This window comes from Pipistrellus hanaki (assembly GCF_964339955.1).
Source record: "Pipistrellus hanaki genome assembly, chromosome: X".
NCBI lineage: Eukaryota > Metazoa > Chordata > Mammalia > Chiroptera > Vespertilionidae > Pipistrellus > Pipistrellus hanaki.
The window spans coordinates 4,099,737-4,111,600 of record NC_140524.1 but is presented as its reverse complement, the minus strand read 5'-3'; the positions used below and the strand labels follow the sequence as shown (position 1 = coordinate 4,111,600).

Here is an 11,864-nt window from a genome sequence, read left to right as displayed (position 1 = left end):
TGCTTAGGGTGGGGAAAGTAGAATGGGTAATTGGTAGAGGTTGCAAAAAAAAAGCATGAGGATTCTTTGGGGCTGGTGGATAATTTCACTACCTTAAAAATGAGCAGTCATTGTTCTAGTAGATGGAGGGTTTTTAGATGACCTTTCTGGCCCCACTCCACCCCAAAAAAACACCAAACAAACAACAACTTAGCATCTCTTAGAGAAAAAGCTGACTAATGGCTTGGGGTTTAAAATGTAATTTCCTAGCATGGATGAGAAACCAAAGTTAAACTGCAAACATAAATGTGACAGCTTTCGTTGCTCCTGTTTACAAGGCATTGAAATAAGTGGCCCAGCAAGTGCCTTATTTAGCACTATGGGGCCAGCCATCTGCCTAGTTTGTAAGCATTTGCACTTAAACACAACTGTAGCACTCACCATCTGATGAAGGTGGAAGCATGTGAAGTGGGGTTCAGATTGCAAAGATAAGACATGAAAATACCACCTTCAGAGTCTACCATTAGAGAAATACATTTATTTGCAGAGTGCATGGAAATTGATAAGTATTTTTATAGACTCTTTGCTCCATATGTCAGACAGTTACTGGAGCTCCTTCCATTTGTATATGAGGCATTTATGACAATGATCCCCTCTAGTCTTGTTCTGTAGATGGCTAATAACAACCACAGGCTCCTTAAGGCTGTAAGGGTCAAAGATTCCTATAGAAATGAGCCACAGTAGCTGGACAGCACCATACACACAGTGGGTTTTGACATTTACTATGTGATTTCCCTCATCCGGCCTGATTGCTGATGGCATGAATTGAGAGAGTGGCTTCGTGAAACCAACACAGAAACATGAAAGCTTAATTCCCTTAGTTGCCCCGTGGTTTCCATCAAGATTGTCAAGTTCCATAATAAGTGAAATTTTGGGTACTGACTTCTTTTCAATTCCTTTAAAACAGTGGTCAGCAAATTGCGGTTCTCAAGTCACATGCGGCTCTTTGGCCCCTTGAGTTTTTAGCAAAGGCCAGCTTAGGAGTACTCTAATTAAGTTAATAACAATGTACCTCCCTATATAGTTTAAGTTTAAAAAATGTGGCTCTCAAAAGAAATTTCAATCGTTGTACTGTTGATATTTGGCTTTGTTGACTCATGAGTTTGCCAACCACTGCTTTAAAAGATACTAAACAGTCATTATTTGGATCCCAGTGACTGAAACTGGTGGCTTTGAAATGAAATAAAACAGAGATAAGGCAGATGCCATTAGGGTTTTGTTAGCCAATAAGATTGGCCCATGCCTGGCACCCCTTTCCTCCTTAGCTGTGTTGACTGACATCTCTTCTTGCTCTTTGTAGTTTTCAATGGTCCACTATCTTAAGTATCCCTCTTTCTTAATAAGTTAAAAAATATCTATGCTGTGCTGAACAACAGTAAATAGGCTTCTTGTTTACAGAAATTCTGATTGTTTTATCTTTGTATTGAAAATTTATGAGGAGCATGTGATACACTATAATATTTCCCAAATTTAGTAGACTCAAAAAGCTTTTTTTGTAAATTATCTCTTGTTTTAATACTCCAAAGAACACACTTTGGAAAATGCTGTTTTGTAACTTGTTCTTTGATATATTGGTAAAATGGTAATTTTCCCAAGTTTTCTGTCTGTCCCTAGTGGCACATCTAAAATTTGACTTGTTTTCTTGACTTAATCCTGAGAGTTCCCGTTTCTAAATTTTCTATTCATGCTTTTAAAATTTATTCAGGTTTATTCTAATCTTAGAAAATCAGAAGATATAATATTATGAGAGCACAAAGATTGTAAGGTTTTGTCTAAGGATAAAATTCAATAGAGGGCATCCATATTTTGGGTTTGTTTTATTTTGCTTTTCCAACAAATCCTATAGGTTCTGCTCTTCTAAGTACCTCCATTTAGTTCATCCCTAAGTCCACGTCCCCTCCTGGCTTTCATAAGGGCAAATATGAAAGAAAAGTGGTGATCTCAGAAGTAGGATGAAAAGAATTATCATATGGATTTTCTTTAGTTTTTTCCCAGACCACAGAAAGTTAATCATCAGGACAGGACTCATAAAAGAGGTAGTGTCAGAACGAATAATAGTTGTCAGTGAGAAATTTGAATAGTTTGGTGCCATTACATACTAGCTAGAAATGGGAGGCAGGAGAATGAACATGGGGTTAGAACACTGAGTCTGGAAGGGGACAAGGTAATTCTGGGCTTAGGTAAAAGGGGTTCGTTCCTGGCTTGTCACATCCACATAGGATTTTATAGGCAATCCAGAGTCTGAATACCCCAGTTGTGGTTTGAATTGCTCATCAGATTCCGAAGTTCACTGCTTTTCTCGCATTGCCAACTTATATATCCAGTGTGTTCTCATTCGAATTTGAGGGTTCCCCTTATTTTTGAGTTCTTATGCCTTGGCGTTTTGTCTAAATGAAAGGATTTTGTTTTTTTGTTTTTTGTTTGTCTGAAAATTACTTCTTCAGCACACTGCCATCTACACTTCCTCAGATTATCCCCAACACCACACACACACACACACACACACACACACACACACACACACTCACTCTCTTATCTTCCTTGAGCCAGTTCTGTCAAGGTTATACTATCCTTTAGTGCCAAGTACCTCTACTGACCTCTTTCTCCACTCATAGAAAGAGGAACCAGATTTCCCCTGCGTTACCATCATTATAAACAGCAGTTTTGTTTCTGTTATTTCCCCTTTCCAACTTAGAGATAAAGTTGGCCACTACTGCTACCCCCTCCCCAACCCTGCACAGGAAGAAATACTTCCTTCCTCAATTTCTTGACTTTGCCCAGGCCTATGAATATCTTCCCTTTCTCTCGGACTCCGGATGTTCACCTTTTCAAACTTTTTTAACTCCCAAGAGTTCCTCTTCCTTCATCCTTCCTCTCCCAACCTTCTGGCTTTCTCCATCTGATAAACTTCCCCTTCTGCCTCGTTCACAGCGCATGCCCATGAGGCTGTTGCCTCATTGAGTGCCTCAGTGTTGTGGCGAGGTTTTGGCCTTCTCTTCACATTGCTTTTCTCCTTGGCCCTACTGACCAACATCTTTCCTTCTTGTTCTTTGTCGCTTTCAATGACCCTACCTCTTCAGTATCCCTCTTTGTTTTTACATTCCACACTCCTTCCGTGACCATCTCAAGAATCCATCTCCAATTGTAAGTTGAGAACTTGATCTTTGGATATTTTCTTATTTTTTTAATCTTACTTTTCATTACATTGATAGCATTTTTCCAGACATTTTGGCTTTACCGAACCATCCATACACTCTCAAAACCCGCCATTGTGAGCATAGACGTATTCTAGCATCAACTAATGAGAGCAGAAGGGGGGGAAATGCTGTTGTCAGGTCCTTTAATGGTCCCTGCTTTGCACTGAGTATTACCGCCAAAACACTTGGTTTCCTTAGGACCAGTTGAAGAACTGGCCACACATCTACTCAGTGGTGACCACTCTTGGAACAAATACTTTATGTGTAGGTTAGGACTTCACACCATTATCTTTCTTTCACTCTCTAGAGTTTAAACATATCCCCCCTTTTTTCTTTCATTTAACACCATAGCTCTCATATGTGAAGCCCAGTGTTAGCTTCTGGAAGGTGTCTATGATTCTTGGAAGAGGCTTCACTTGATTCCAATATTGGTCACTTTATAACCATCACAAACAAAAGAAGTTTTGACATATGGATGTTCCCTTTGTCTTATCTATTTTATTCTCCCTCCCCACCCCTGCTGCAATTACTTGTTCAATTTATCAATTTTTTTTCTATTTCACCATAGGTCTTATTTGTTGTATAGAACTGAAGGCAGTTAAGATAGCCTTTAAGTGTTTTTATCAGTACTTCACTCACATTTCTTTTTTCTTACAAATATTTACTATAAGATTAGTATGATCTAGTGCATTAATGTATCTCATACTAATACTTGGAGAATCTCAAAAGACCAAGATTCAGTTCTTTCCTCAAGGAGCTCACCTCCTCACCGGGAGACACATTTCTAAATAAATCATTAAAGAGCAGTTTGGTTTGTGTTTCTGGCTGACACACACAAACTGAGTGATCAGGGAGCTGGCCAACTAACTATAGTAGCATGCAACTAACTTCCTGGAGGACTCCAGGAAGGTCCCTCAGAATTCTAGGAAAGGCTCCTCCTTCAGTCCATCTGAGCTGAGTGAAACTTGATGGGAAGAGATCAAATGAATTTTGTACCACGAGAACATTGAATGCTGAGCCTTCTGTACAGTGGCAAATGCAGTCTGGGTGGAGATTTGATTATAAATGAAACTGGCAATATAATGTGTATGTAAGGTTGATGCCTTTAGAATAGGGGTGTTGAACTCAATCAGAGAAGGGGCCAAAATCTAAAATCCAGCCTAAATCGCGGGCCGAATGGTTTACTGAACCGTCATAAACTGACAATGTCATAAACTGACAGCGGAGTGCAGTGATGACAGCGCGGTGCGGGCCACATTGCAAGGCCTGGCGGGCTGGATTTGGCCCGCGGGCCTTGTGTTTGACACATGTGCTTTAGAACATAGCCCAAGGCTTGGAAATGAGAACAAATTTGAAAAAAAAACAAAAAACAACAACAACAACAACCAGCAATAGTAAAGAACACTAATGAGTTAATTGTGATTTAAATAAAAGTTTTTAAAGTCAGGAATTCTTGGGGAACCAACTGGTTTTTCTATTACTTACAGGTTCAGAAAACAGTCACCTTATTTTGATTTTGTATTTATTATTGATAGAATGTAAATTATTTTACTCTTTTTCAATTATAAGAATTCCTTACCAGTATTGCACACTGCAAACATCGTATGAAGAGAATGCTTAAGGGGTTTCTTTCAGAGAGATATTTGCAAGGGAATTTAGTGCAATTAATTTCTAGAACTTATTCATAAAAAGGTTGTTACTTTGCTAAAAACTATCCTTTTTCTCTGCGTGTTTTTAATGAATAAAATGACTCATTTTTTTTTTATCCAATGCCTGTTTTAAGAATTTTTGGTTTTCATTGAGAAGGATTGCTAACTATCATTTGTAAAAACTAGTCTGAGTCTGTCTTTATGGGCTGTGCGTGGTTTCACCTTTAGAAGCTCGTTTTAGTAGCTTATGCCAAACCCATCCCTTCCCAGTCCTGTTCAGACTAGAGTTATTTGGCAAGGAATGTCTTTTTATACAAATGCCTTGAGCAGGAACATCTCAAAAATGTTCACCTCAAATCTCCCAGTTGACTTGCAGAGCAATTTACTAAACAGAGTGATGTGAGAATCAAGTGACCATCAGCTGGTGTACATGTTTTGGGTCAGTGTGGTCACAGGATCTCAGGTATGCAACAGTTGGATGGGCTGCAGCCATGTGCTAGTTATGGAGAGACTGGCTCAAATACTCTGACATAACACAATAGGAATGAAAGTCCATGAGAACATGCTTTCATTAGACACCTGTATCTAAAAGACCAGTTTTTCTTCTGGCATAATTTCACCCTGTGACACGCTGTGTGTATATGTGTGCATTTCTTTCCCAGCTAGAGAGTTAACGGAACTTTTGTTCTTAACCACATGGGAGGCAGTTTGTTTTTTTGTAAACAACTTTATTGAGGTAAAATCATATACAAAAAACTGTACACACTGTGCACAATTTGATTAATTTGAAACATAGGCAAACACCATGACACTGTCACCACAATCAAGGTAATAAGACATATATATCCAACACCTCTCAGTGTCCATGTGTGTGTGTTTATGTGTGTGTGTGTGTATAAAAGAACACTTAACATGAGATTACCTCATGAGAGGCAGTTTTATTTCATTTCTAAAGTAAACACTGACTTTGTTAGAATAGCATAGTGCTGTATGTGTTCTGTCAAGTCCATAAATATGTTTTAGAAGCTGCCCATGTTTGTATTTAGTTATATAAGGCTCCTGGCACATGCACTGAACTATGAGATATCATGGGTGGGGGATGCAGGGGACATCTAGCCTCAAACTTTACAATTCTGACCTGGAAAAATAAACACCGACAATGCTATCAAATTGCTCGTCCCTCTTTATTTATTTCCACATATAGTGTTGGGATCAAAATTTCTTTTCAAAAACTAGGTTTAAACATCAATGGGGTTCTTTACCTCTTGGTTTGGCTTACGGGGCACCCCTGTTCTAATTCTGGATGGTAAACTCTTCAACCTCTTCATTGACATTTTAAGGAATGGTCCTTACTCCAGTTCAAGTAGTTTTCCAACAGCAGGTGGCAGGCTTAACTTTTAATCAATGTTTTCCTCCCCTTAAACTGTCTTTCCCATTATATGTACCTCAAATAAATGATCTTAAATCAGAATGGAGGGAGCATTTTTATTATTTTTCTTTTGATTGTGTACACTTTGACTAGAACTTGAGTTATGAGTACCTTGGTTATAGTTTTCTCACCCCTCCCTGTAGCTTAATTGTGTTCTTGTTAGGTAATGGAATTATATAATGTGACATTTTTACTTAGACCCTATTTCTTGGTGTTTTATTCATAGTCTTTGAAAATGTATTATTGGTTATTATTCTATGCTACAGTATATTCCTTATATATTCTAGTGTCTATATTTTAATACACATTAAGATGTGTATTAGTAGCTAGTTGACACCAATCTGTAGAGTAAGTAGCCTTAAATAAAATTTTATATTTACTTTTTCCTTTTTTTATTACCTAGAAAATTTAAAAGTGGGAGGAATAACCATCTTAACTTTATAGTTCTTCAGATTTAGTAAGATTTGTGGATAAGTAGGGGAAGCTTTGAGCATTAAAAATATTCTTGTAACATAAATATGAATCAAAATTTAAAAAAGATAACCATTCGGATTTTGGCATTAAAACTAACCAAACTAAATATTTGCTTCATTATAATTGTTAGTCTAATTAGTAAGAGCATTTAACACTAGTGGTTTATGAAAGATAAATTTGTGTTCTATGACTGTTTGATTTCTACATTGAGGATAAGATTCAGTTAAACATGTATAAAGAGGGCGTTACTGTTTTGTTATCTCTTTGGTATACATTAAGTGGCCAGATTATGATGATCTCTGAATGCATAATAATCTGGCCACTCAGTGTATATCCTATATAATAAAAGGCTAATATGCAAATTGTCCCCTTGACCAGGAGTTCAACAAGCAGGCAGGCCTCCCAACCGCCCATGTCCCCTCCCCCTGGCCAGGCTAGCCAGACCCACCCATGCACGAATTCATGCTCTGGGCCTCTAATATATATATACTGAGTGGCCAGGTTATTATGAGTTCAGAGATCATAATAATCTGGCCACTCAGTGTATATGCCCTGGGTTTTAGGCAATGCCAGTATATACTTCATAGATGGAGCTGCTTTCAATTTATTTAAAAAAGAAAAAGAATTAGCAATCAAAAACCTCCTTCACCTTGTAAATTCCACCATTCTCCTCCCCTAAGAGCTAACTTCCTGGTGAGACATTATTACTACAACTTGCCAAGTGGGTTCCTTCTTAAAATTAGACATCTGTGATTAAATAATGAAAGCATTCCCTTGAAATCTGTATATTTAGAGCTCTCAGAAAGCTGGACGTCTTTTACATAGCTAACACTTTTTTAAAGCCTTTTTTTTTTTTTTTTTTTTTCAGTATCACTCATTCAGAGGTCCAGCTGCATGTCCAGTCAAATTGTACTAATTTAAAGTTCTAAGCATGGTCTTTATTTCAATTGAGGGATAACTTTCCTAATCTTTTCTAAGTGATAGCCAAAGCATTTAAAATTCATAAAAAAGTAGGATTCTAAAACGTGTACTTGGAGCAAAGTTGCATAGTCATTTACTATCTAGAAGAATTTTAGAAGTCAAAACCAATATTGGGCCACAGTGATCATATGCTAATATAAGGCCTTCTTCATTACTTCTGGTTTTTTCCTGCTTCAAGGCTTGGCTCTGGCTCTTGCCTTAGTCAGCTGTGCTCTTTCCCACCCCAGATTTATGCATAGATGTTCACCTTTAAGAGATCTGCTCAAATGTCACAGTTTCAAGGAGGCTTTTCCTGACTATCTTATGAAAAATAGAATTTCTCTTCCCTGTTGCATTACTCAGTGAGATGACCATACATATCTATATAGAAGGCGGGAGGTGAGGGGATAAGAGATTAATCAAGGGATTTGTATGCATACATATGAGCATAATCAATGAACGTAGACTGGGGGGGGGGGGGGCATGTGCTGAGGGTTGGGGGTGGCCAGGGAGAGGTCAATGGGGGGAAAAGGAGACATATGTAATACATTAAACAATAAAGAATTTAAATTTATTTATTTTTCTGTCTTTCCCCAGCTGCACCTTAAATCTTAAGACTCTTAGTTCCATAAGTAGAGGGATTGCATCCCCAGTGACTGGCATAACGTACAGAGAAGTCACTGAGTATAGGCATTTTGAGGGTGGCTGAGTGAATAAATGAATAAATCAAGGAGTGGACAACTATCTTTCAATTTTTTAAATTACATTGTATTATGGGAGGAAAATTTAGAACTGACATATGAGTGATTTACTGCTTTGATTACTTTGTAAACATCTTTTTTCAGTTTTTTTGTTGTTATTTTAGACATTTGGTATAAATAAGTGTATCTTCAATTTATAGCAGAAAACAAAATTTTACTGCATTTTACATATGTGTATCATTGCTAGATTACCCAAGTTAAACTGACATAAAGCAAACAAAGATGCTCCGAGGCCACAATAAAAGGGTAGATTGGTGGTTGGGGGCGGGACGGGGATGTTGTTTGTTTGTTTACTTGTTTGTTTTTCACATATAAGGTATTTTACTATAAAACATTCCAAGTAATCATATGTGAATTTTCTCACAAATAATAATGAATGCTAGAAGGGCAAGGATATTAATCTTTTTTATTTGTTGCTGGATCTCTAGTACCTGAGAGAATATCTGGCAATTCGCTCAATATAGCTATCAATACATATTGCATAAGTAAATCAATCTAGAGGTTGTTTTAAACTGTATCCATAAGATTGTTGTTAGCATGTCAATAAATAAAATATGCGATTGAATCTCTTGATACAATTTTCAAATGAGTTTCACGATTGATGGTGTCCTCTTTCCTTCCACAGAGCTCCTGTCCAGAAGTTCGGCTGCTCATCTAACTGCTGGAATGTGTAGGTGCCCTCAAGGGCTCAGTAGTCAGTGTAGATCCTGTCTTTGATAATCAGTAGCTACATCTGGCTACTGGGTCTCTGATGGCATCTTGGAGCTTGTATTATACTGTCCTGAGCCAAGGTTATTGGAAAACTTTACCGTGATTTATACACACAGAGCTAAGTTATGGGGTGGTAAGTCTTCCATTATTAGCCAGAATAGGTGGACCATTAAGGTCTTATAAATGAGGTAGTGTATTTGATTTCAACACCAGAAGTGAGAGAAATCTAGATATTTTATCCATGGATTGATTTTCTCTCCCCCTCTCTTCTCTCTGTGGAAGGTATCTCTCCATCTCCCTTCCCTTCTCCCTCTCTCTTTCCCTCCCCCCTTCCTCTCTCCCTCGATCATTTGATCACAAAGCTACCTACCTACTTACCTGTCTATCTTACCCACCCATACATCTTTTTTTTTTTATCTCTGGACCTTTAAATGGCATTCTCCTGACAATGTGATGATGTGATGATTAAATAATGCCAACTGGATGTTATGACAATATAAGGAAATTTCACTTGCAGTATGTAAGTCCTAGCAGTGCATTCTGACTTGTGGTTGTCTTTTCCCTGCCATAGAGAGAATAAGTATCAGAAACAGCAGGCAACTGTGTGGATTTGCAGGCCCAACCTCCAGGTCTGGGGCTTGAACCTGGCATACAATGTAGATTTCTGTGTTTGTTAAGCAACAGCTACATTGTCTGCTGGGTTTCAGGCTACCTGGAAACATGTTCTTCATGCCTGTCTCACCAGTGCTTCTTCACCTGGACTGTTTTGGAATAACTCTTTTCCAGGAAGCATCAACCAGTGGGCTTTCTCATTGGACAGAGTGCAGAGAAAAGATGCCAAGAGAGCTGATCACCATAGCAAAGAATGACCTTATTTTATCCAAGATGGTCTCACGCACCAGCCTAGGAAGTAAAATGAGCCAGAGACAAGATGTAATGCTATCCTTCCTTCTCTCTGCCTCAACTCTTAACGACTGATCACTTAGATGTTATCGTTGATCATTCTGTTTCTATTCATAATTATTAGCAGAAACCATAGGCTTATTGTCTACTCACAGGAACCTGGTTTGTGTTATCACTTTGCCACAACCCTGCAACTTTTGTGAATGACTCTCAGTTTCACCAGAATCTTTATCTCTCTCTCACTCTGCCGCAACATTCCACCCTGTCATTTTTCCCTGAAGTGAACTTTGGAATTTAAGTAAACTGGATTTTTTTTTAAACTACTGTTCACCATCTCTTATGAAACCAGAAGACAAGCAGTTTTCCTATGGAATGACAGATAACTTGTAAAGATAAAACATCAGTTTACAGAAGGAATGAAGAGAATGAAAATCTTTTGGAAAATCATTTTTACATTATACTTTGTTTTTCCGTTGCTGGTAAATATATTTAATCCTCTAAATACATAAAAAAAAATTTAAACTATTAAATTCTCAATCATAAAGGAATATAACTTTAAGAAGAAGTTATAATTCCTGGGTTATATGAACTAGAGATTTTTAGTAAGAAATTATATGTATTTTAATTAATATGAAATAACATTTAAGGTAGAAAATGAATATAAGAAATGCAAGGATAAATGTCTGTATGTACAAACGACAAACATTCATAGACACAGACAACAGTATGGGAGTTACCACAGGGGAAGGAACATGGAGGAATAGTGAAGGGTAGAGAGGGTTGACTGTTTGGTGATAAAGGACATTTGACTTTGGGTGGTGGGCTCACAATGCAATGTACAAATGATGTATCATAGAAATGTGTATACTTGAAACCTATATTAATCAATGTCATCCCAATAAACTTAAGAAAAATTAAAATGCCTGGATGTAATTGTCAATTATAATGATGTAATGCATTTTTGTCACTCCATGCTGGATTTAGTAGAAATAATGTCTTAGAGTTTTTAAAAGATTGTGCTTCTTTGTGTGTGTGTGTGTCCGCGTGTGTGTCCGCGCCTTTTGGCTTCCTATTCAGCAATCGGTTCCATCACCTATTCTGTATCAGCCACTGGCCTTTGTGCCTTGGGAAGAGAAAGTCATTCCACTTGATATATTTGACAGCCTTTGAAGAATGATAAAGGTCTTTGTGCAGCATGGTTACATTTCATAAATCATAATTATCCAAAGGACAGTTTTCCCACTCCCTTTGTCATTACACAACATAGTGTTGAAAATAGGGCCTGGTGTGAAGAACTCCCTAATTACACGGTCAGGTTTTTATTCCTAGTCACATGGGGAGCTTTATATTTCCCTGTCAAGTTCGATGAATCAGTGAAGTTTCCATTTTGAAACAATTTCAGGCTTTGAAAAAGTTACCATAAGGCACTGCTGATGGAAGTTTAAAATGGTGCAGATGTTTTGAAAAAGTTTGGCAGTTCCTCAAAGAGTTCTCATATGACTGAGCACTTTCACTCCTAGGTATACACCCAAAAAGAATTGAAAACAGGTACTTAAATACATATATAGGCAGTCCTTGGGTTACGTCGTTTCATGGTTATGTTGCCATCTCCCATCCTACATAATAAAAGTAATATGCAAATTAACCATCACTCTGATCTGGCCATGCCCACCAGCCAATCAGAGCAAGTATGCAAGTATGCTACAGCCACAGAGAACAGGAGGGAGGCTTGGGTTTCTCT

General features: G+C 37.8%; 1 long non-coding RNA gene across 1 annotated transcript; it reads left to right on the top strand.

Annotated features, from left to right (window-relative positions):
- Nucleotides 1–3,161: 3,161 nt before the first annotated feature.
- LOC311615074 lies at nt 3,162–11,113 on the top strand. The gene is made up of 3 exons (XR_014793733.1): nt 3,162–3,183; nt 9,135–9,179; nt 9,928–11,113. It is a non-coding gene; the product is annotated as an uncharacterized lncRNA (long non-coding RNA).
- The last annotated feature ends 751 nt before the right edge of the window (nt 11,114–11,864 follow it).